Source organism: Sarcophilus harrisii, chromosome 4 (assembly GCF_902635505.1).
Source record: "Sarcophilus harrisii chromosome 4, mSarHar1.11, whole genome shotgun sequence".
NCBI classification, from domain to species: Eukaryota; Metazoa; Chordata; class Mammalia; order Dasyuromorphia; family Dasyuridae; genus Sarcophilus; species Sarcophilus harrisii.
Genome location: NC_045429.1, coordinates 264639818 through 264662630, shown reverse-complemented (window position 1 = coordinate 264662630; position 22813 = coordinate 264639818). Strand labels below are relative to the sequence as shown.

At 35.6% G+C, this 22813-nt stretch overlaps 1 protein-coding gene across 1 annotated transcript in view; it reads right to left on the bottom strand.

Moving 5' to 3' along the window:
* Positions 1 to 11018, bottom strand: part of ADGRF5 (adhesion G protein-coupled receptor F5) — a 139082-nt gene extending 128064 nt beyond the window's left edge. The window contains exon 1 of the mRNA XM_023503026.2: positions 10756 to 11018. The gene's annotated coding sequence lies outside the window, so the exon portion shown is untranslated. The remainder of the gene's footprint in view (positions 1 to 10755) is intronic.
* Positions 11019 to 22813: the final 11795 nt, after the last annotated feature.

Genomic DNA, 22813 nt, shown 5'->3' with positions numbered 1-22813 from the left:
CATTGTATTGATCAGAGTAATCAAGTTTTTCCCAGTTGATCATTGTTACTATGTTACTGTTACTGTACACAATGCTTTTTGATTTCTGTTTCACTTTGCATCAGTTCATATGAATTGTTTTTTTAAAATAATCCTTCTGTCATTTTGTATAGCACAATAGTATTCCATCATAATCATATACCACAATTTGTTTAACCATCCATATGATTAATAGGCATTCCCTCAGCTTCCAATATTTTATGCAAATCATATTTTATAGTGTCAAAGACAGAGGTAGATGGATCCTTAGAGGTTATCCAGATTAATGATTTAATTGTACAGATGAAGAAATTAAAGCTTGGAGAGACAAGCTAGGGCACCTACGTGGTGTGATGGACAGAGTGTGGCTTTGAGTTAGGAAGATTCATCTTCCTGAGTTTAAATCTGACCTAAGACGCTTCCTATTTATGGGACCTTGGGTAAGTCACTTAACCCTGTTTGTTTTAGTTTCCTCATCTGTAAAATGAACTGGAGAAGGAAAGGGCAAACTACTCCAGTATCCTTCTAAGAAAATCTTAAATGGGATTATGGAGAGTTAAAAGTGACTTTAAAAAACTGAATATCAACAAAGTTTACAGATGATACAACTGGGAAATGAATTCAAGTCTTTTGCCTCCAAATACCATGTTTTTTTCATTGCATAGGGATTGTTGGCCCATATGCCCCAGACCGAGTTTCAATTGGTCATTGTTTGGGTTTTGGTGGCTCCAAGTGAGTGTAAATAGCAATTGTTTCTGTTTTAACCAGAAATCCTGAGGGTTTTCCCCTCCCAGATTGATTTTTTGGGGAGGCTAGATAAAAGAAGTCATTTTTGGCTCATTTCTTACTTAGTCCTAATAACTGAATGCGTGTTGTATCAGACAAACTGAAACCTTGGAAAAATCTTAGCTTAAAAAGGGTAAGGTCTCCACTGCATCTGGGGACCACCTCCAGTTCTCCTGGTCTATATCTTGCCACTGGTTGCCAGATGGCTCCAGAGGAAAAATTAGGTTAATTTCTTTGCACAGATTTACCTCACTTAAATTCAATTCATTTGTAAGCCAAGACATTACCTTCCTGATTTCATTGGTCCTCTTTTAGAATAAGGACAAACAGCAACAATCTTTTCTCAGCAATCGTTTCTTGATGCCTGGCCAGTGTGTGTGTGTGTGTGTGTGTGTGTGTGTGTGTGTGTGTGTGTGTAATTGTGCATGTGAATCTGTGTTTTCCTATTAATGATACTGAATGTCTACAATTCTTTATTCTTGGGAAACAGACTAAATTCCTCATTTGAGAATCATTTAGGATGGAGCTGTTCCCGTGCTATTCAGGAAGTTGCTCATATAGCAAAGGGTGAAGGTCAGACGCTTAACTGTAGAAAATAGTCAAGCCTTTACTTCTGAAATTTCTTCATTATTAGCTTTCAGCATATTTTTAGATGAAGTAGACAACCATTTGCTGCTAACCAGGGCCATCCTAGGTCATCCACAAATTGACCCTTACCACCTTGAACCTGTGGGTATACCAGTCCAGTGGCAAGTCCTAGATTTCAAGGTGGGAGGGGTTAATCTGGGATCTCCAGTGTGTTTTAGCATGCCCTTTGTATTTTAACAATGAGAGGAAACTAGACATTGTTGAAGGAAATTCTCAGGGTTGCAGTTCGGACATTCGACAGTGGCTTTTAGATTCTGTGTTGGCTTATGAATGTCTAAAAATAAACTGATTTTTATGTTTTCCACCTTGTATGCCCAATTAAGTTTCAAGGAAATTTGTAGTTTAAAAAATGTGGAGGTAAAACCAAAAGGGGAAAAACCATCATGGACTCAGAATATTAGAGATAGAATATGCCTTAGAGAACATCTGGTCTAATCTCTCACTTATTGAAGCCTGGAGAGAAGCCTCTGTATCACAGGTAACACAGCATTTTCTTCACAGAGGCAGAACTAACATCTAGGTCTTCAGACTCTCCACTAGCATCTAACCAAACTGAAAGGGCTTGGTTTCACATTTTTTATTGTAGCACTTTCTGCTCATCTGTCATCTGCAGGATCCTCAATCAAAAGCTTTGGGAATTATAGCTACTTTGCACCTGGGATCTCCAAGCACAGTGTAAATGAATAGAGTTGATCTGATGGTTCAGTTGCCCCTAGGAAGACTCCTATAGCCAGAGATGGAACCCAAAAATCTAGTCGACAACTTCTCCATCCTTCCTAGACTTTATGCATAATTTTTTATGTTGTCTCCCACATTAGACTGAATTCCTTTAAGTAGGGACCAATTTTTGCTTTTCTTGGTAATCTCTGAGTTTAGCACAGTATCTGACACATATTAAGCATTTAATAAATACTTGCTGAATTGACCTTTCTTGGTAATCTCTGAGTTTAGCACAGTATCTGACACATATTAAGCATTTAATAAATACTTGCTGAATTGACCTTTCTAATTTGTAAGTAATACTCAGTGTCACCAATACCTATAAGACTATCAGAAAACATTATCCTTTACATAGAAATAAGACATACAAATTACTACCCCCAAAATGCACTTCCATTAACTCAACTAAATTAGAGAGAGGGAACCCTATGTAGTGAATCAGATACTCAGTGGAGAGGTTATATGATTTTAGAGCCTGTAGTCTGCTGTTAGGGTATAATGAAATGGGAAGTAGAAAAAAAGAATGAGTTGATGGCAAAAAGGTTTCCCCTCCATTCCAGCTGATTTCTTCTCTCTCCACAGGCCTCAACAGCACTCAAGTAGACCCAGATTGCAAAGTACTAGCCATTTAGTTATTATCCATCCAACGAGTGGGAAAGAAAACCTATCTGAATTTAGTTGCTGGAGAGATAGGTATAAGGCATAAGAGTATATAGGATATGATAAAATTCCTATAGGACTATCCTCATGAAGAAAAGAAAATTGTGGAGAAATGTACGCCTTTCTCCCTAACTCCAACTCTATTCCCTCTTTTCCCCATCAATTTAGGCAGCACAGGGAAGGAAAAAGAGGGCCTGGAAATGTCAGAGACTTCAAGAACTCTAAACTCTGTTGAATTCCTTGCTTCCAGTGCCCCTATAATGGCCTCTGAATGAGGAAGTGAACTTTTGCTGAGCAGCAAATCCAGTGAGTAGGAATGTGTTTAGAGCATAAGGGGTAATTAATAATCTAGTTAAAGAGTAACCCTAGAAGTCTGTTTAAACTGACCTTTTTCCCCTATAGCTTTTCTCTTCCTTTCTTTCTGGGGTATAATATAGACCTAATGTTAAGAAAGTTATATATTTATATTATCTAACAATAAGATACATTTACATATTCTAATTAAGTAATAGCTAGCATTTATAAAACCCTTTAAGATTGACAAAGTACTATAAATATGTTATTCTCTCAAATCTCAATAATCCTGTGAGGTAGTTGCTATTACCACCCTCTTTTTACAGAGGAAAAAACTGAGACAGACAGAGGTTAAGTGACTTAGCCATGATAAGTAAATTATAAAGTAAATTTCTGAAGCTGGATTTGAACTCGGGTCTTCCTGATTTCAAGTTCAAGAACTTATCTCAGTGGGTATTAGTGGGTAAGTAATCAGTAAATCATATATCATAAAAGAGATATTAATATATTAATTTAATATAGTATATTAAGATTTCTTTGGATCACTGAATCACTGAGAAGAACTAAGTCTTTCATAGATGATCATCATGCATTCTTGTTGTTATTGCATACAATGCATTCCTGGTTCTGCTTGTTTCATTCAGCATCAGTTCATGTAAATCTTTCCAGGCCTTTTAAAAATCACCTTATTCATCATTTTTATAGAATAATAATATCCTATTATCTTCATATACCACAACTTGTTCAGCCATGTCCCAATTGATGGGCATTTATTCATTTTCCTTTTCTTTGCTACCACAAAAAGAATACAAACTTTTTTGCATGTATGGATCCTTTACTTTACCTTTACTATCCTTTATGATTTCCTTGGGATACAGACCCAGTAATGGCATTTCTGGATCAAAAGGTAGGCACAGTTTTATAGCCCTTTGGGCATAGTTTCAAATTGCTCTCCAGAATGGTTAGATCATTTCACAAACTCCAACAATGTCTTAGTGTCCCAGTTTTCACACATCCTCTCCAACATTTATCATTATCTTTTCCTGTCAATTTAGCCAGTCTGAGAAGTGTGAGGTATAGCAAACCTCAGAGATGTTTTAATTTGCATTTCTGTAATCAATAGTAATTTAGAGCATTTTTTCATATGACTATAGATGGCTTTAATTTTTGTCATCTGAAAATAGTCTGTTCATATCCTTTGACCATTTATCAATTGGGAAGTCTAAATGTTTTTCCTTCCTTCGTTCCTTCTTTCCTTCCTTCCTTCCTTCCTTCCTTCCTTCCTTCCTTCCTTCCTTCCTTCCTTCCTTCCTTCCTTTCTTCCTTCCTTCCTTTCTTCCTTCTTTCCTTTCTTCCTTCTTTCCTTCCTTTTTTCCCTCTCTCCCTCCTCCCTTTTTCCTTCCTTCCTTCCCTTCCTCTTTTCTTCCTCCCTCCCTCCTTCCTTCCTTCCTCCCTTCCTTCCTTTCTTTTCTGTTTTTTTTTTTACAGTATCTTATTGTAAAATTTGCCTTAAGCATTTTTTGAGTTTCTAAACTTTTTTCTGTGTCATCTGCTGTCTGTAGAATGTTGTCTATAGTTTCCACAAAACTCCCCCCCAAAAAAAATCCCACTTAACAGTAACTTTTTATACTATCTTCAATATGTAGAAAGTCATGATGTTAAAGGGATAACTGTAAAACCTGTTATTATTTTTGTGTCCTCAGGCATTTTACAACTTCTGTGCTCTTCAATTTCCTCATTTGTAAAAAAGGAGTAATGATCTTTCTGCCATTGACTTCATAAGAGAGGTGCAAATCAAATGAAAGAATATTTTTAAAGAAGATAATGGAATTTCAAACTATAAGAGATTTTAGAGATAATCATGCCTACCCCTTTCATTTTTTAGAGGAGGATAGAGTAGGAAACTGAACTGAAATCCTTCCTTCCCAGAAAGGAAACGAGACTTGTCCAGTAGTGAAGTAACAAAGCCAGGATTCAAGTATAGATTCTCTGACTTGAAACATCTGCTTGAATCCCCAAATCTCATGTTCTTCCTCATTGCCACTGTAGTAATGCTGTGCCTTCAAAAGTACTTTGTAAACTATAAGGGATTAGGCAGATGTAAGATATTAAGCAGATTACTGATTTGAACATCATTTGTGAATTGTGTGTCTGTGCATTGTCACATCAGAATTTGTACATGCAAGGTCAAACCAACTAAATTAGAAGAAAGAAAAGATGGGAAGAAACACGACAAACAATTACAACAGATTTTTGGATAGTGAGCTCATTACTATTGTTTTTTTCTTATGGTAGATCATGGAGATAATACAGTTCACATTAATTTTTTTTTTTTTTTACCCCTGGAGTCTACTGCTTTTTACCAAAGTCTATAAAATGTTCAATATTTTTGCTTGGGGGTTTTCAGCCTTATTACTTTTCATTTCTCTGAATCCTTGAGTTCATAATTCATGTGAAGTTCATGAGGAATAATAATATTAATAATAAATTATATTTCTATGGAACATTAAGGTTTGCAAAGTGCTTTACATACAGTATCTCCCTTGATACATAATGTAATGGGCTGAGGTTTGAGCTGATGCACTGAGGTCCCAAGTACATGAGGCTAGATAGTAATTGGGCTATACTCTTATTAATATACATGATTGGATAAAGAATGGTCCCTGCCCACTCTCCGTGCAAGTCCTGATGTGTTGTATAGGAAATGACGATTTTGGTGGGTGGAGGCAGAGAGAGAGGGAGGAAGACAAGTGGGGAGAGATTGAGCTGGGTTCGAGACTCCGAGTTGCTGGTTGTGTGGCTGCTGGTCGAGCTAGCTTCTTGACTCAGCTGCACACATTGCTATCGCCGATTCTCTTCCACCTCCGATCCTTCTTCACTGAGAATAAAGACTGACGATTTTCCCCTAACCTGAATTCCTGTCTCATGCTGATCTTAAAATACACGATCTTAACAACATAATGCATGTGTTTATACACATGGGAGTAGTATTGGAATTTTGAAAAGACCTTGGGCAAGTGATTTCATTTCTTTGGGCCTTGGCTTCCTTATATATAAAATAAGAGTACTAGACAAGATGATTACTAATGTCTTCCATTCATTTAATGTTTTAGAATTCTAAGTACATTAGCAGAAAAGGGATAGAATACATTATTTCTAGTTTAGAGATTCCCTTCTCTTCCCTCCTTTCCATTATAAATCTGGCAAACTTTGGAGAAGGCCGTAGCTATTCTTCCAGTCATCCAATTTTGTAACCTTGTTATCAACCTCAGCTTCTTACTCTTTCTCACTCCAATTATTCATTCATTTTCCAAATCCTACTCTTTCTTTGTCTACAATATTTCTTTCATTTTTCTCTATTCATATAGCTCCTACCCTAGATCAATCCTTCATCACTTCTCCCCTAGCTTGTCAATGGCTTCCTAATTTACCTCCTTTTCAAAGATTTCTCAGATTCTCCAAGCCATCCTCTAAATAGCTGCCAAAGCATTTTACTTGAAAAGCAATTGTTGTTATTTGGTCATTTCAATTGTGTTTAACTATTCATGATCTCATTTGAGGTTTTCTTGCCAAAAATACTGGAATGGTTTGCCATTTCCTTCTCCAGTTCATTTTCTGGATAAGGAAATTGAGGCAAATAGGGTTAGGTGACTCATCTCACACAGCTACAAAGTATCTGAGGTCATATTTGAATTCAAGAAAATGAGTCTTCCTAACTTCAGGATAAGCACTCTATATCCTGTATCACCTAGTCTGACTATACTACTCTTTTAATCAATAAATTCCAGTAGTTCCTTATCATCTCGGGTCAATTATAAGGTCTTGTTTAATTTTTCAAACTCTTCTCAATCTAAACCCACTTGCCTTTCTAACATGATTATGAATAACTCACTTTCTTACACCATATAATCCAGCTAAATTGACTAATTTATTATTCCTTACGCATGACTTTCTATGTCCCATCTCCTCACCTTTAACCTGAGTCTCCCTATGTCTAAAATTTGTTCATACAAAGTATCTTTCTCTTAAAATGACCAGTTTTTTTCATCAAAACTCTGCTGGAGCAATGCCTAATACATGACATCTCTCCAGATCACCCTAATTGCTTGTGCCCCATACCTCCCCCCAAAATATTAAAATCAATTTAATATATACATAGAGTTCCAAAACTATTAGTACAGATTTAAAACCTTAAAACTGTGTTAAGATTTTGGGGACACACCACATATATTTTTAAAGTTCTTATTTATAGTCTCATCTGATAGGATATAAGTTTCTTGAGAGTAGGGATTTTGGCTTTTTCTTTGTATATGTACTCATATAAAATAGTTCTCATACTAAAGAAGTTTGTGTTTAATGATGTCTTTGATGTCATTTTGGAAGGAGGCTTCCCCCTAGTGGATTGCTGCTTCTGAAATCTACATTTGATCTAATGTCCCCTACTATTTTTCTCACTGACTTGGATAAAGTCATAGTTAAAAAGCTTATAGAATTTTTAATTGACCATAGATAGGACAAACAATGTACATCATGGTGATCAAGCAGCAAAACACTGGAAAAAAATATTGGTCTGACTCTGGTAGGATGAAATTTAAAAGGAATGGATGTAAAGTTGCATACTTGGGTTAAAAATAATAAATTTCATCAATATAAAGCAAAGGAGGTATGGCTAGATTTTATCTAAAACAACATCTACTTAGAAGGTTACCTACTTAGTTTAGATTGAAGGCGTGATACAGCTGTCAAAATAGATAATCCATTATTAGGCTATGTTAAAAAGCATAATATCTGGGAATGAGTAGTATTGTACTATATCCTGGTCTAGTCAAGCCCCATCTGAAAGGTTGTGTTTTATTCTGGTTGTCACATTTTGGAAGTAAGTGCTTAATAAGTATGTTTCTTTTCTTCATGGGCCCCTTTGGCAGTCTGATGAACCCTATGGACTTCTTCTCAGAAAAATGTTTTTAAATGTATAAAACAAAACAGGATTACAAAAGAAAATAATTAAATTGAAATATTGTTATCAAAATAGCTTTCAATAACTAACACAGATTCTAGGTCAAGAATTTTTTCTCCTTTTGAATAGTTTTTAAAATTTTTTTCCAGTTACATTAAAGCTAATCTTAACACTTATTTTTTAAATAAAATTTTGAGCTCCAAATTTTCTCCCTCCATTTTTCTTTTCTGTCCTCCCTAAAATGGTAAAAAAAAAACCATATATATATATGACATACTTATTATATGTATGAAAAGTTTATTATAATATATATATATATATGCAATATGATAACTCTCCCAAAGTATTTGAAAGACTATTGCTTGGGAGAGAGAATAGATTTATTCTGGTTGACCCCAAAGCAATAAAGAGGAAGAACTGGAAGGTGCAAAAAAATAAATTGAGGCTTGATATAAAGGGAAATTTTCTAATAAAGCCATAGTAAACTGAAATTGATTGCCTTCAGATTCTTATGTATAGGATAGAGACATATGGGTAACATGATGGTGCAATAGGCAGATTTGAACAGGCTAATTGGGAGGATATGAATTCCCCATTAGAAATCTTCAAGCCATTTGATGAACAATTTGTCAGGTATCTTATAAAGGGGACCCTTTCTGATGTGCAGATTAAACTAGATTGTCTCTGAGGTCCCTTATAATTCTGAGATTTTGCTATTTTCTGGATATCCTTGCCCTACATCATTCATGAAGTACCAGGTACAACAATGGGATAGAATGTTGTTTCTCAGTTATTTTTAGTTGTATATGATTCTCCATGACCCTAACTGGGATTTTTTTTTTTGGCAAAGATACTTTAGTGGTTTGCCATTTCCTTCTCCAGCCCATTTTACAGATGGGTAAACTTAGGCAAAGTGACTTGCCCAGATTCACCCAGCCATTAAGTGTCTGAAGTCAGATTTGAGCTCCCAAAGATGAGTTTTCCTGACTCCAGACCCAGCACTCCAACTACTGTCTCACCTGGTTGTCTAAAGGTAGAGAAGTGCTCAATAAATAGTGGTCTGTTGATCAGTTGTTTTATAAAATGGGAATTACAATACCTTCTTTATTTATCTTATGGATGAATATGAGATAAATTATATAAGAAAGTTTTGCTAGAGCAAGGAGACATCATAATAAGATAGAAAAAGTATTGAATGGAACTTAAGTTTAAATCCTTTTTACCAAAGGTAGTACCTGAGAGAAATCATCCAGCTTCTTTGGACCTTAGTTTCTTCTTCTGTAAAATGAAGGTATTGGACTATATAAAACACCTCCTCATCTATGAACCTGGCACACAGTGAGTGAGCACCTGTTCACTGACTGATTACTCAAAGACAGGATGCTTTTATTTTAAAACTCAAATTCTCTTGTTTTCAGGGCATACTCTCATCATCAAAAATGATAGGATTTAAAGCTGGAGAAAATGTGAGAAAGTCATCTTATAAATAAGGAAACAGAGGATTAGGGAAAGAAATATGCTGACAAATGTTTAAAAACTAGCTAAAAAATGTATATAGAACACACTTTAAAGTTTAATCTGCAACGTTAACATTTTCTCCATCACTTTCTTAAATCAGTAAAAATAAATCAAGGTTGATTTGTAGAGCCTGGATTTCCTAATAGGATTGAGATGACTTCAGCGCATTGCTAGATTGTAGAGATGAAATGAATGGCCCAAAATCTCACAAATAGTAACCACTAAAGGAGTTCTCTGATTCTAAAACTAAATCCATTTCCAGCACATCATACTGACTTAACCAAAGACTCCCCAAGACGTATGCACAAGTTCTGTACTAGCCTTGGAGATTAGAACAAAGGACAAATCAATGTAAATCAAATCAGTATTCTTAGCAATCTACCTGCCACAAAGAATCACTGGTCCCCATTAAGAGACTACACAGAAGATTAGACATTCAATTTCACTGAGGTTTCAGACAACTTCTATACTGTGAAAAAGACTAGAAATCTTTGTGATCTTTATCCATAGAACTGCCTCCACCTTCATGTTATCATACTTTAGTTGCCACTTATTATTCCTGATTTAGAAAATTTCCTGGGCTATTCTTTCTGAATGAAAACAGCCTTAGCACTTATTGAGCTGAAAGCAAAATTTACAGAAGCAGCTAAAAAACAAAGCAAAACCAAACCAAAAAAAATCATGATATGGACCTGAGGCACTTAATACCCAGAAGGAGAAACAAACAAACAAACAAAACCCAAACCTTTTCTAAAATCCAAATAATCTTACCTCTAGTGATTTCTAGTGAAATAAGACTCATATTTATTGCCTCTGGACAAACTGATTGGCATTCTTTCTTCAGAGACAGATAGACAGACAGCCAAAAGTAAGCTCCTTTCAACTTTGCTTTCTTTCAAAGCAGTTGTAGAATTCAGTGACATACACAAGACAGATGGACAGAAAATAAAAACAGGTAGAAAACTGAATGAATGGAAGTATTCATAGATAGGTAAATAGCTAGATAAATGACAGACAGACATACAGATAAATCCATATATTCACAGTATATACAGAAAGAAAGACAGAGCTAGAGATCCATGTCAAAAAGATATTTCTCACTGAACATAAATCCTCTATCTCAAGCTAACAAAAATCAATTCAGCAATACCCACCTCTCCCTGCTGCGGTTGATAAGTTCCCTCGATACTCCTCCAAGGTATACATGTACTTTAGGACACAACTTAACTGTTTCCCAGGCAGTTGTCCAGAATGGGTAGGCGGAGTCTCCCGGGAATTGTCTTTAAATCTTTTAATACTTCTAGCACTGAGATGGGAGAGGTGAGCTACCTTCTCTGTGTTCTCTGCTGGAGGGAAAAACTAAAAGACCAGTGTGGCTGCATGAGTGGCCAAAGGAGAGGTGGGGGTGGCAACAGAGGGAGGGGAAGTAATATGGGAACTATAATAAATATGAAATCCTCTCCACATGATTTCCTGTATTTGGTGCATGGACTCTCTCTTAGGGCTCCCAAGGGAAAAGGCAGATTTAAATTTTTTTCCTTTGGCTGTTGAAAAGAACAGGATAAACACCAGGAAATACCCATGACAGCTACAGTAAGCAAAGAAACGGATGATCCTCAATATAGGATCTAACCTTACCTATGATCAAGCACTGTCCTTCCTAAAGGTTCTTCAAATGTTTGACTAACCCAGACACAAGAATGTGCTCTGCTTCTTCCTTGAAACTGAAGGGGATTCTGACTCAAATACCAGGGCTGAAATTTCAGAGGATAGATCCGAACAGGACTATTAAAAGCCTTTTCCACGCCACGGGGGAAAGATCACCCCATATTTGTACAGGACTACTGCCCACCGATTACCTTGTTTTAGAAAAGTCCTTCAAGTTCCCACTCACACATAATTCTGGTTCTAGCCCTTCATACTGTATGACTGAGAAAGGCACTTGATATTCTTTTTCCAACTCAGTTTCCCCATCCACAAAATAGAATAGAATTTTGACCTTTGATTTCATTGATATAAGGAACTCACAGATGATGAGGAAGTCCCACTACTACTGCAAGTTGTCAGCTTCTCTGAAATGTATGGACACAGAGTGTTGCTTAGAATACTTGTTTGATAGAGTTTGATACTACACCCAATATCTATCCCAGATGGAATTTCAATCTAAATTTTTCTGGTTCTAAGCTCAGTTCTCTATCTACTATACCACACTGCTTCTCATTTGTCAAATGAACATAAGGCTAGTACCATCTGCCTCCCAGTCATTTGAAGAAATTGCTTTGCAAATCTTAAAGGGTCATACAAATGTGAATTATAAAAATATCCCTTGGAATTATGACAGGATTTTTGGAAGAGGACCATCCATATAGACTATTAGAGTTGGAGAGAAATCTAGAAGTCATCTAAACCAGGGGTATCAAAGTCAAATAAAACAGGAGTTACTACACCATACATAAGGATCTTTATACACCACATATTGACTCAGAAAAACCCCTCAACATATTAACATTATCTATGTTTCATTGGTTTTTGTTGAATATTTCCCAATTATAATCTGATTCAGGCCTTATTTGAGAGTGTTGTGGGCCACTTGTGACAAATGTTTGACTCTTCTGATCTAGGCCAATGCTCTCATTTTACAGATAGGGAAAGAACCCAAACAGGAAAAGTAATTTGCTAGGTGGTAGAGTCAAGAAGACCGGGGTTTTAATCTTGCCCTGAATATTTGCATTCTCTCAACTTCAGTTTCTTCATCTGTACATGTAATAATAATAGCACCTAATTTACAGGGTTGTTTCAAGGACTGAATGAGATAAAATATGTGAAATGATTTGTAAAGTGCTTTGTGTGTATGCAATTCCAGAAAACAGCAATCTATATTAAGACAGTTGCTGCTGCTGCTACTACTACCCCTATCACTCCTACTATCACTACTATTATCACCCCTACTACTATTAACCCTACCACTACTACTGCTACTATTACTACTATTACCACTACTACTACTATTTCTACTGTTACTACTACTATTATCACTACTACTACTACTACCCCTACCTACTAGTACTAGTACTACTACTACTACTACTACTACTATCACCACCACTAGCATTTTACTACCACTACTATTACTACTACTACTATAACTACTAAACTACTACTACCATTACTACCACCACCAGTACTATAACTTGTACAATTACTACTACCACTACTACCACTCCTGATCCTCTTCTTTCTCCTCCTTTTCCTCTTCCTCCTTTTAGTTGTTATTCAACCTTTTCAGTCATGTCTGACTGTGATCCCATTTGGGATTTTTTTTTAATATATATTTTTTATATTTATTTTCATTATAGCTTTTTATTTATAAAACATATGCATGGGTAATTTTTCAATGTTGACCCTTACAAAACTTCTGTTCCAAATTTTCCCCTCCTTCTCTCCACTCCCTCCCCTAGATGGCAGGTAGTCCAATATATGTTAAATATGTTAAATCCAATATATGTATACATATTTATACAGTTATTTTGCTGCCAAGAGAAGTGTAATCTAGAAAGAAAAAAACCTGAAAAGGAAAAAAAAATGCAAGCAAACAATAACAGAAAGAGGGAAAATGCTATGTTGTGGTCCACACTCATTTCCCATAGTTATTTCTCTGAGTGTAGATGACTCTCTTCATTACTAGATAATTGGAACTGGTTTGAATCATCTCATTGTTGAAGAGAGCCATATCAGTACAAAGATATGGAGTGGTTTCATTTCCTTCTCCAGCTCATTTTACAGATGAGGAAACCGAGGAAAGACCAGTTAAGTGACTTTCTTAGATTTTTTGTTACCCTATTTGGGGTTTTCTTTGCAAAGATACTTACCATTTCCTTCTCTAGTTCAGTTTATATATGAGGAAACTGAGGCACACAAGGTGAAATGATTTGCTAGAATTTGCCCAGCTAGGAAGTATGTGAGGTCAGATTTGAATGTAAGAAGATGAGTCTTCCTAAATCCAGGCCCTGCACTTTATCCACTGTACCACCTAGCTGCCTTACTATTCTATTACTGTTACAACTATTACTTCTGTTACTGTTACTACTACTATTATTACAACTTTATTACTATTATTATTACATCTACTATTACTATTATTTTTACTACTGCTACTATTACTAATTTCTATTACTATTACTAAAACAATTATTAATGACTACTACTTGTACTACTAAATGGCAAAACAGACTTTGTTCCAGAGAGACTTAGCCCAAGAGAAAGAGGTGTTTTTTGTTAGGGGGAGTAGGGGTGGGAAGGAGTCAGAACTGACTTTAAATTCTGTCTAAGAGACTAAGAATGCCATAGATGGATAGGATCATAGATTTAGAGTTACAAAGAAGCTCAGAAATCATCCAGTCCAGGCTTAATTAAACATTTTCTTCTTGAAACCCTTTTTCAACCAAGAAATTTTTACATAATCCTATCTTGAATCTGAGCTGATGCATGGAGAGTGCAAAGTACACATGTTGTAGGTTTAAAACCAAGGCTTCAGTGAAGTCTACCAATACAGCGTACACAAGTGCTGCCCAAAACATCTCAGATTCATTCATTATATGTTGATTTTTGATTAATTTTTGGTCACTGCATCCAGAAACCTTTTACTGTTACCAAATTTTTCACGACTCTTGCATTCAATTACATGCTCCACTGTGGGGTTACAATCCCTAGTTTAAGAAGCTTTGATTTAGTTTTACCCAGGTTTTACAGCTGAAAAAATTGATGTTCATAGATGAAATGACTTGACAAAAGATACACAATGAGTAACAGACCCCTGACTCCAAATCCAAGACTTTCTGTACTATACAATACTGATATTAACTTATAGTGGCACATGAGAGAATCAATCCCATGGGTATATTTCCTCATTTATAGAATGGGGAGATAGATTCCTATGGTACAGTGAATAACAGACTGGCCTCAGATTCAAGAAGATCTAAATTCATGTACTAATGCTGTCAGGTCATATCTCAAAGCCCCACGCTTTAAAAGGAGTTTTCTCACCAGGAGGTCCCATTACACAGGAGATCACAGGAGAGTTTGGTTTTTTTTAATGTTAATAATAAACGCAACAGGATATGCTAATTGTATAATAACACCAGACTCAGATGAAATAATATGTATAAACAATCATGCAAATATAAAAGATATATATATATAAGTATAATATATATAATAAGAATAGCATTTACATAATGGATTAAGGCTTGCAATGTCTTTCAAATGATATCTTAATTGATCCTGACAACAACCCTGAGAAACTGGTACTTTTTTTTAATTATTATTATTCCCTTTTTACAAAGTAGTAGTGATAGTAACAGAAGTAGTAGTAGTAACACTAGTAATAGTAGTAGTAGTAGTAGTAGTAGCAGCAGCAGCAGCAGCAGCATTAATATAGACTACTATTTTCTGGAATGGCACACACACATAGCACTTTACACGTCATTTTACATATGTTATCTCATCAGTCCTTGAAACAACCCTATAAAAAATTATGTGCTATTATTATTCATTTACAAATGAGGCAGACAGAAATTGAACTACTTCTCTGTGGCCACAGAGCTAGAATCTCAGGCTGGATTTGAATTGAATCCTGACTCCAAGTCCAGTGTTCTATATATTGTAGTCACCAAAATAAATTGTTTCTATTGTGACAGTATGAAGCTTAGGGCACTCTACGCTTCATCCTCAATTTCTAAACAAAAGAATTCTTTTAATATAAACAACTCAGTAGACAGAAGCCTTTTATACTTTTTTGTGGTCCCTGTAGGGACCTTTCTTTTTAAATGGTACTCTTCTACTAAATGGTCCTAAAAATAAATGCTGGTTGGTGGGTACAAATGACAAATAGTTTAAATTAACAAGTCAACAAGCATTCATTAAGTGCTTACTATATTTCAAGCCCTGTGCTGTGCAAAAGAAATGCAAAAACCAAAGCCAGAAATAGTTCCTGCTCCCAAAGAAGTTCACAGTCTAATGGGAGTGATGACATGCAAACAGCTATGGACAAATTAGATACACATAGGCTAAATGAGAAATGATCTCAGAAGGAAGGTTGTGTTGATAGGGTTGATAGTGTTGATAGGAACTGGGAAAAGCTTTTTTGCAGAAGATGGGATTTGAGATATGAAAGAAGCCAAGAGGCTGAGATGAAAAAGGGAGAGAATTCCAGGTCAGTTAAAATGCCCAGAGGCAGGAAATGGGATGTCTCATTCCAGGAACAGCAAAGAGGTTAGTGGAGGGGTTGTTGTTGTTCAGTCATATCTGGCTCTTCCTGACACCATTTGGGATTTTCTTGGCAGAGTTGTTTACCATTTCCTTCTCAAGCTCATTTTACAGACAAGGCAACTGAGGCAGCCCAGTTAAGTGACTCACCCAGGATCACACAGATAGTAAATGCCTGAGGCTAGATTTGAATTCATGAAGATAAATTCTTTCTGATTTCAAAGCCAGTGCTCCAGTGTACCACCTATCTCCTCAGTGGAAGGGATTGTGGTATAAAATAGACCAATTTATGAAAGAATCTGGGAGCCAAAACAGAAGAATTGATGTTTGACCCTGGAGGCTCCAGGGACTCACAAGAGTTCATGGTGTAAGGAATTATTAAACCTGTGCTTTAGGAAGATTAATTTTACAGATGAGTGAAGGGGAGAAATGACTCAGGGAAGTCAACCAGAAGACTGTGGCAATAGTACAGGTGTGAGGTGAGAAGGGCCTGCATCAAAGTGGTGGCAGTTTGGAGGGAGTAGCACTCTATTGTATAATCTGGACATTTCTGTAATTGGAAGAGCAACAAGAACAAGAACTCCAATTCATTAAACTGAGGCAGCATAACTCAGTCATTGCTCTAAGCTTCTTGCCAAATGTAACTTATCATTTCAGGATTCTAGGATTCTGATAATAGGTATCCTTCTTCCTGAGAACTGAAAACATCTAAAGTACATGATAAACCCTTTGTATGTTTGTGATTTAAATGAGGAATTTGTCAATTATCAACTGAGAGAATAGACTGGTCTCCCAGGCTTATAATTGTTGTTATTTTAGAATATTGATTGAAACAGCTGCAGTTGGCAAGGTGGTGTTTACAGTGAACATGAAATATGCGGTCTCTGGTCTCACAAAGCTTAGAGTCAGAAAAAACTCAAAGGCCAGGAAGAAAATGTTTTGCATGCATTTAACTATAATTGGAGTTTGATTTAATAACAAAAACTAATGTTTATATAATACAGCAGTCCTCCTGGAATAATAATCTGTAGCCTCATGCAGGTTGAGGTCAAATCTATTTTCATAATTATTCTAAGGTGGCTAAAATAGTCCTTTCTTTTCCAACTATATATCTATATGAGGCCAGATTTTCTTCATATATTTCACCCAAAACAAAATAGCATAAGAGGTTAAATGCCAAAGCAGATAGAAGACAGATTCATAAAATTAGGTAAATATTCTTCTCACTACCTTTTTGTTTTGGAAAATAATTATTTTTCATAAAAAATATATTATTTATATAAATATGAGAGGTTTATTATTATTTTAAATGAATGAACATTTTTAAATTATCAGTTTTAGCTAATATGGTAAATATCAGTAAATATAACTATATATCAATAAATATAAACTACATGGGGTCTTGGGTAAATTTTAAGCATATAAAGGGATCCTGAAACAAAAAACTTGGAAAAACTTTCATATGGTATTTTAAGAATTACAAAGCATTTTATCTATTTGTTTCCATCTGATGCTCACAAGAGCTCTATGAGGTTAGTATTATTCCTCCCATTTTATATGGGAGATTCAGAGAGAATGGGTGACTCTCAAAGGGTGACAGAATTTTTATATGCCTGAGGTAGAATTCCAACTTGGAATCTCTTCATTCTCAAATTGGTTTTCTTGTCACAGCAACATTACTACTTTCATAAATAATGGGTAAGGAGAAAGATAGGAAGTAGTGGACAGAAGTTGCAGGTATAGAGATATAAGGTAAGAATAAATGAAATGAGAGAGGAGGGATGAGTTAACAGATTAGGAGATCAGAAAAGAGGAAATGGGAGAGGAAAGGGATGAGGAACAGCAGAAAGAATCTGGGAGGAGCAATACAAGAACAGGAAGCCATGGGACTGAAAGAAAGCAGGAAATCTTTTAAGGTCCTGTCAGTAGTTTATCTGGTGCTGTAGTCTGTGTCAGATAAAGTGGGGACATCTTAGACTTATGCATGCAATTTTCCTAGGCTAGCTTAAGGATAGTGGTTTTAAAAGTTAATATATGAATTTATGTTAAATATGATTATATTAACATTACATATCAGTATATAGATTTATGTAACCCATCTTCCACCCCAAAGCTAATTTTCTGACAGCTACATGGTATTGCAACATTGTGGGAGGAAAGAAATGATTCCTGATTGGCTAAGGGTTTTTTTAAATTTGTGATGTTATATACCTGCATGAATGGAGAAGAGAATTCTACAGATTAAGAAAGAAAGATGTTCAAGAAAGACAAAGAGAATAATAAATAAATGGGAGGTATACCTGGAGGTGCAGACATATGAGCATATGTAACATATCACTAGATTTGCAGTGTCTGTAACTCCAGAGACACAGACTTCCCTGTTGATATTGTTACTCTCTTTTTGGTGAAGTGAGATGTTGCCTGCATTCTCTATTAAAGAGTTCATTTATTCTTGTGAACTCTAATTTACTTTTATCTTTGCTAATTTATACAACTCCAATTTTTGTTTACTGTATATTTGGATAAAGACATTACTAACTATTTGAGATGAATTTTTTTGGTGTAACTAGTTTTTAATAGAAATTGATGAAAGTAAGCTAAGTATTCTTCTTTCCTTAACAAAAAGGAATTGACTTGTATTTTGAATTGCAAAAGAATACCCTAGACTTTAAAACTTTGATGTTTGGTAGCATCATTTCTAATTCTAACCTGATACCCCTCTTGCAGATAGGAAAATGAAGGTGAAATTTATCACCTGGCCATAGTGGTGCTGTATTCTCCCTGCTTTTCTCCTGATTGACTACTAGGGGTACCACAAATAATGATCTTCCTTCCTATTCTACACAAAGATGGAAATCATGGCTCCCTTGCAGATGTAATAGAATAAACATTTGTCCAGAAATGGACAGGGTGGTCATTTTTTGCTAAATGAATCCATAGCTATATTACATGTGGGTTGGGGAAATAAATACAGAGTTTGAATACATGCAATAGTTCTTTATTTGTTAGATGAGAAGGTTGAATTAGACTACCTCAAACATCATTGCTAGTGGATAGAGAACTAGCCCTGAAGTCAGGAGGACCTGAGTTCAAATCTGATTTGGACACTTAACAATTCCTAGCTGTGTGACCCTAGGCAAGTCACTTAATCCTAATTGCCTCGGGGAGAAAAAAAAATCACTGCTAGCTTTAAATAATATGATCTCTCAGCACTCTTTCCCTCTTGAAATTATCTCATATTTATTTGTGTGTGCACATATATTTCTCCAGGAGAAAGTAATCTCTTTGTCAGCAGAGACTGCTTGGTTTTTGTCTCTGCTATACCTAACAGTGCATAGTACATAGCAGGCATTTCATAAATATTTGTTGAATTGATAATTATATATATATATATAGAGAGAGAGAGAGAGCATTATACAATGCACCTAGGATGCTCTAATTATTCAATAAATCTGGGAGCTGCAGATCCCAATCCACTCTTGCCTGCTCATCCATCCTCTGTGGCTTGTGTCCAGATCCTTTCATAAATTCACTCTTTCACCCATTGTACTGGGGTCTTTAGACAAATTTGAAAGTTTCTGCCCTCAAGGAATTTACATTGTACCAAGAGAGAAAAAAATTATAACTCATTAGTCAATGCAAAGTAATTTTAAGACAGAGAGCATGTGATCAGCTCCAGAAAAGAAGTAAAGATTGACAGACAGTGACAATTAAACTGAACTCATTTTATCTATTCATTCATTCAACCTTGGCAAAATACAAGTATTATTGAAATTAGAAAAAATGAGGTGGTGCATTTTCCCAGGTACTGATTTGGTTGAAGGGGAAATTCCCATTTCAAGGATCATCTATTCTTCTAGTGTATAAAAATACACATCAGAATGTGTATATGAAATCATGTGATCTATATGAATGAAATCTTGTAAATGAGATCAATAATCAATAATATATGTATTATACAGCAGAGATAAGGAGTTAGAAAGATTTTAAGGTGAAGGAATTTGTATTTTATTCAAAATACTAAGGATAACTATTGAAGATTCCTTCAAGAAAGCCTGGGTTCATGTTTAAGATCATTTTAGTACCTATAAATTCTTATCTCTCTGAGTCTAATGTTTTACAAATCTTAGCTTATTTTACTTTCACAATTACCTTGGGTAGTAACTGGTGCTTATTATCACCATTTTATAGATAAGGAAACTGAGGCAGACAGGATAAGTAGCTTGACTAAAGTCATGCAGCTAATGAGTGTCTGAAGCTATATTTTAACTCAGTTCTTTTTACCTTCAAACCCAGCCCTCTAATCTACTATGTCACCTAGCTAGGGATAGTGATATTGATTTTTATCTTCATGAATTTCCAATAAAGGAGAAAACTATTTTAGATAGGGGAAGCTCTAATCCCTTTGAGAGCTATACCTGGAGTGGGGATGGCATTTTGTTCTAGAGCATTGAAATTTAGAGATTTCTATTAGCATATCTTCTCAAGTAGTGAAAAGAAATTTACTTAGCAAAAATAGTTAAAGTTACCAAATAATAGGGAGCATCTGAATAATCTGAGTTTTCTTATTTGGGAAATGAGCTGGAGAAGGAAATGGCAAATTACTTCTGTACCTTTTGCCAGGAAAATGATGGACTTTTATAGATTAGGAACATGGGGAGGGATTTCAGTAAAATGGAAGTTGAACTACTCAGCTTTGCTTTCTCTCCCAAACAGCAACTTTCCCAACAGCATTCTGCAGCATCCCAGGGGTGTATCTAGGGTTTTTGTGCATGGGGACATGGTCATAGTTCTATTTCCCTTCAAGGGATAGAATCCCTAGAACCTATCCTCACTATAGATTCTCGAGATCCAAGGTCTTTTATCCCACTCCAAGTGAATTTTTTGGGAGGAAAAAAAAAGGGTTGGCAGATTTTATGTTTGCTCCATGAATATTTTGTGGTCTTCTGCACAAGAGAATTTTATGATACTTGTCCATGACAAAAGTGCAAGTTATCAACTCTGCAATTCTGGACCCACTTCGGTTTTTACTCTAGCTGCCTAGTCTATGCTGTATAATTTTAGGGTTCTCTCTTTCCCAACTCTTTTTTTTTTTTTTTTTTACAAATTAAACATTTTATTCTATTTTTTTTAAATAGCCTTTTATTTACAGGTTATATGTATGGGTAACTTTACAGCATTAACAATTGCCAAACCTCTTGTTCCAATTTTTCACCTCTTACCCCCCACCCCCTCCCCTAGATGGCAGGATGACCAGTAGATGTTAAATACATTAAAATGTAAATTAGATACACAATAAGTATACATGACCAAAACGTTATTTTGCTGTACAAAAAGAATCAGACTCTGAAATATTGTACAATTAGCTTGTGAAGGAAATCAAAAATGCAGGTGGGCATAAATATGGGGAATGGGAATTCAATGTAATGGTTTTTAGTCATCTCCCAGAGTTCTTTCTCTGGGTGTAGCTGGTTCAGTTCATTACTGCTCCATTGGAAATGATTTGGTTGATCTCATTGCTGAGGATGGCCAGGTCCATCAGAACTGGTCATCATATAGTATTGTTGTTGAAGTATATAATGATCTCCTGGTCCTGCTCATTTCACTCAGCATCAGTTCGTGTAAGTGTCTCCAGGTCTTTCTGAAATCATCCTGTTGGTCATTTCTTACAGAACAATAATATTCCATAATATTCATATACCACAATTTATTCAGCCATTCTCCAACTGATGGGCATCCACTCAGTTTCCAGTTTCTAGCCACTACAAAGAGGGCTGCCACAAACATTCGTGCACATACAGGTCCCTTTCCCTTCTTTATGATCTCTTTGGGATATAAGCACAGTAGTAACACTGCTGGATCAAAGGGTATGCACAGTTTGATAACTTTTTCCCAACTCTTTTATCACAAATACATTCAAGCTGGTATCTAAAATTTCATAATTGGAAGTTAATTTTCTTGGCTTGGGGCTTTTGATATGCAGCAAATATATCTAGGAGACTTATCTGTCATTTAGGCCTTAATGTGGATAAACTGATCAATGCTTTCCTAAGAGGATATTTCCTGAGTTTTGTATTTATCCTAATATTAATCCTTTTAGTTAGACCCAAAATCTCAGAGTAATTTTTGATTCCTTCTTCAGTCCTCTGCTGTATAAAATCAGTCATTTAATCCTATCAACTGTTTACTAACCTCACTAATCCAATCCTGAATACTCCCCATCTAATCTTTCACAATAATGCCCTAACTGGTGTCCCAGATTTTAAGCTTTCCTCTCACCAATCCTACACCCAAATTTTTTAAATAGCAGTGATAACCTATATCCTCCTGTTATCCACCAAATGAGACAATCTATTGGATTTTGCTTTGATAGTGGAGAAATATGAACATAAATCAGAGAGAGTTAATGGAAAATAAAACCAATTTAAAGAAAACCTAGTGTCATGATTAAGCAAAATTATCCTGGGGGTACTTAAAGAAAAAAATGAAACTAACAAATAGAGGGAAATGGGAAAAATGGAAAAAATATACATGTGTTCATGTGTATTGCATATATTTGTTATTGCTCATTCTTCATCCTCAAAGAATTATATTAGAGTGAGGCAGAGCTATACAAAGTCATCAATCTCACTCCCTCTTCCAGAGTCATCAGACTCCAATGGAAGGAGACAAAGGTCAAAATGACTGACTGGTAGACAAGGATCCTGTGGGTGACTTTAGTCTTTCTCAGGTCTGATTATCTGAGGCTGCAACCATTCAATGACCTAGGACTGGGTAAAAACTGAGACAAAAAATGGATCCAATTTAACATCCCAAAGATATCAATCTAGGAATAGAAAAATGTGTGTGTGTGTGTGTGTGTGTGTGTGTAGCATTCCAAAAGTATTAGGGTACATTTAAGTTTTAATAGCATGTTTATACACAAGTATGTACATTTATAGACATAAG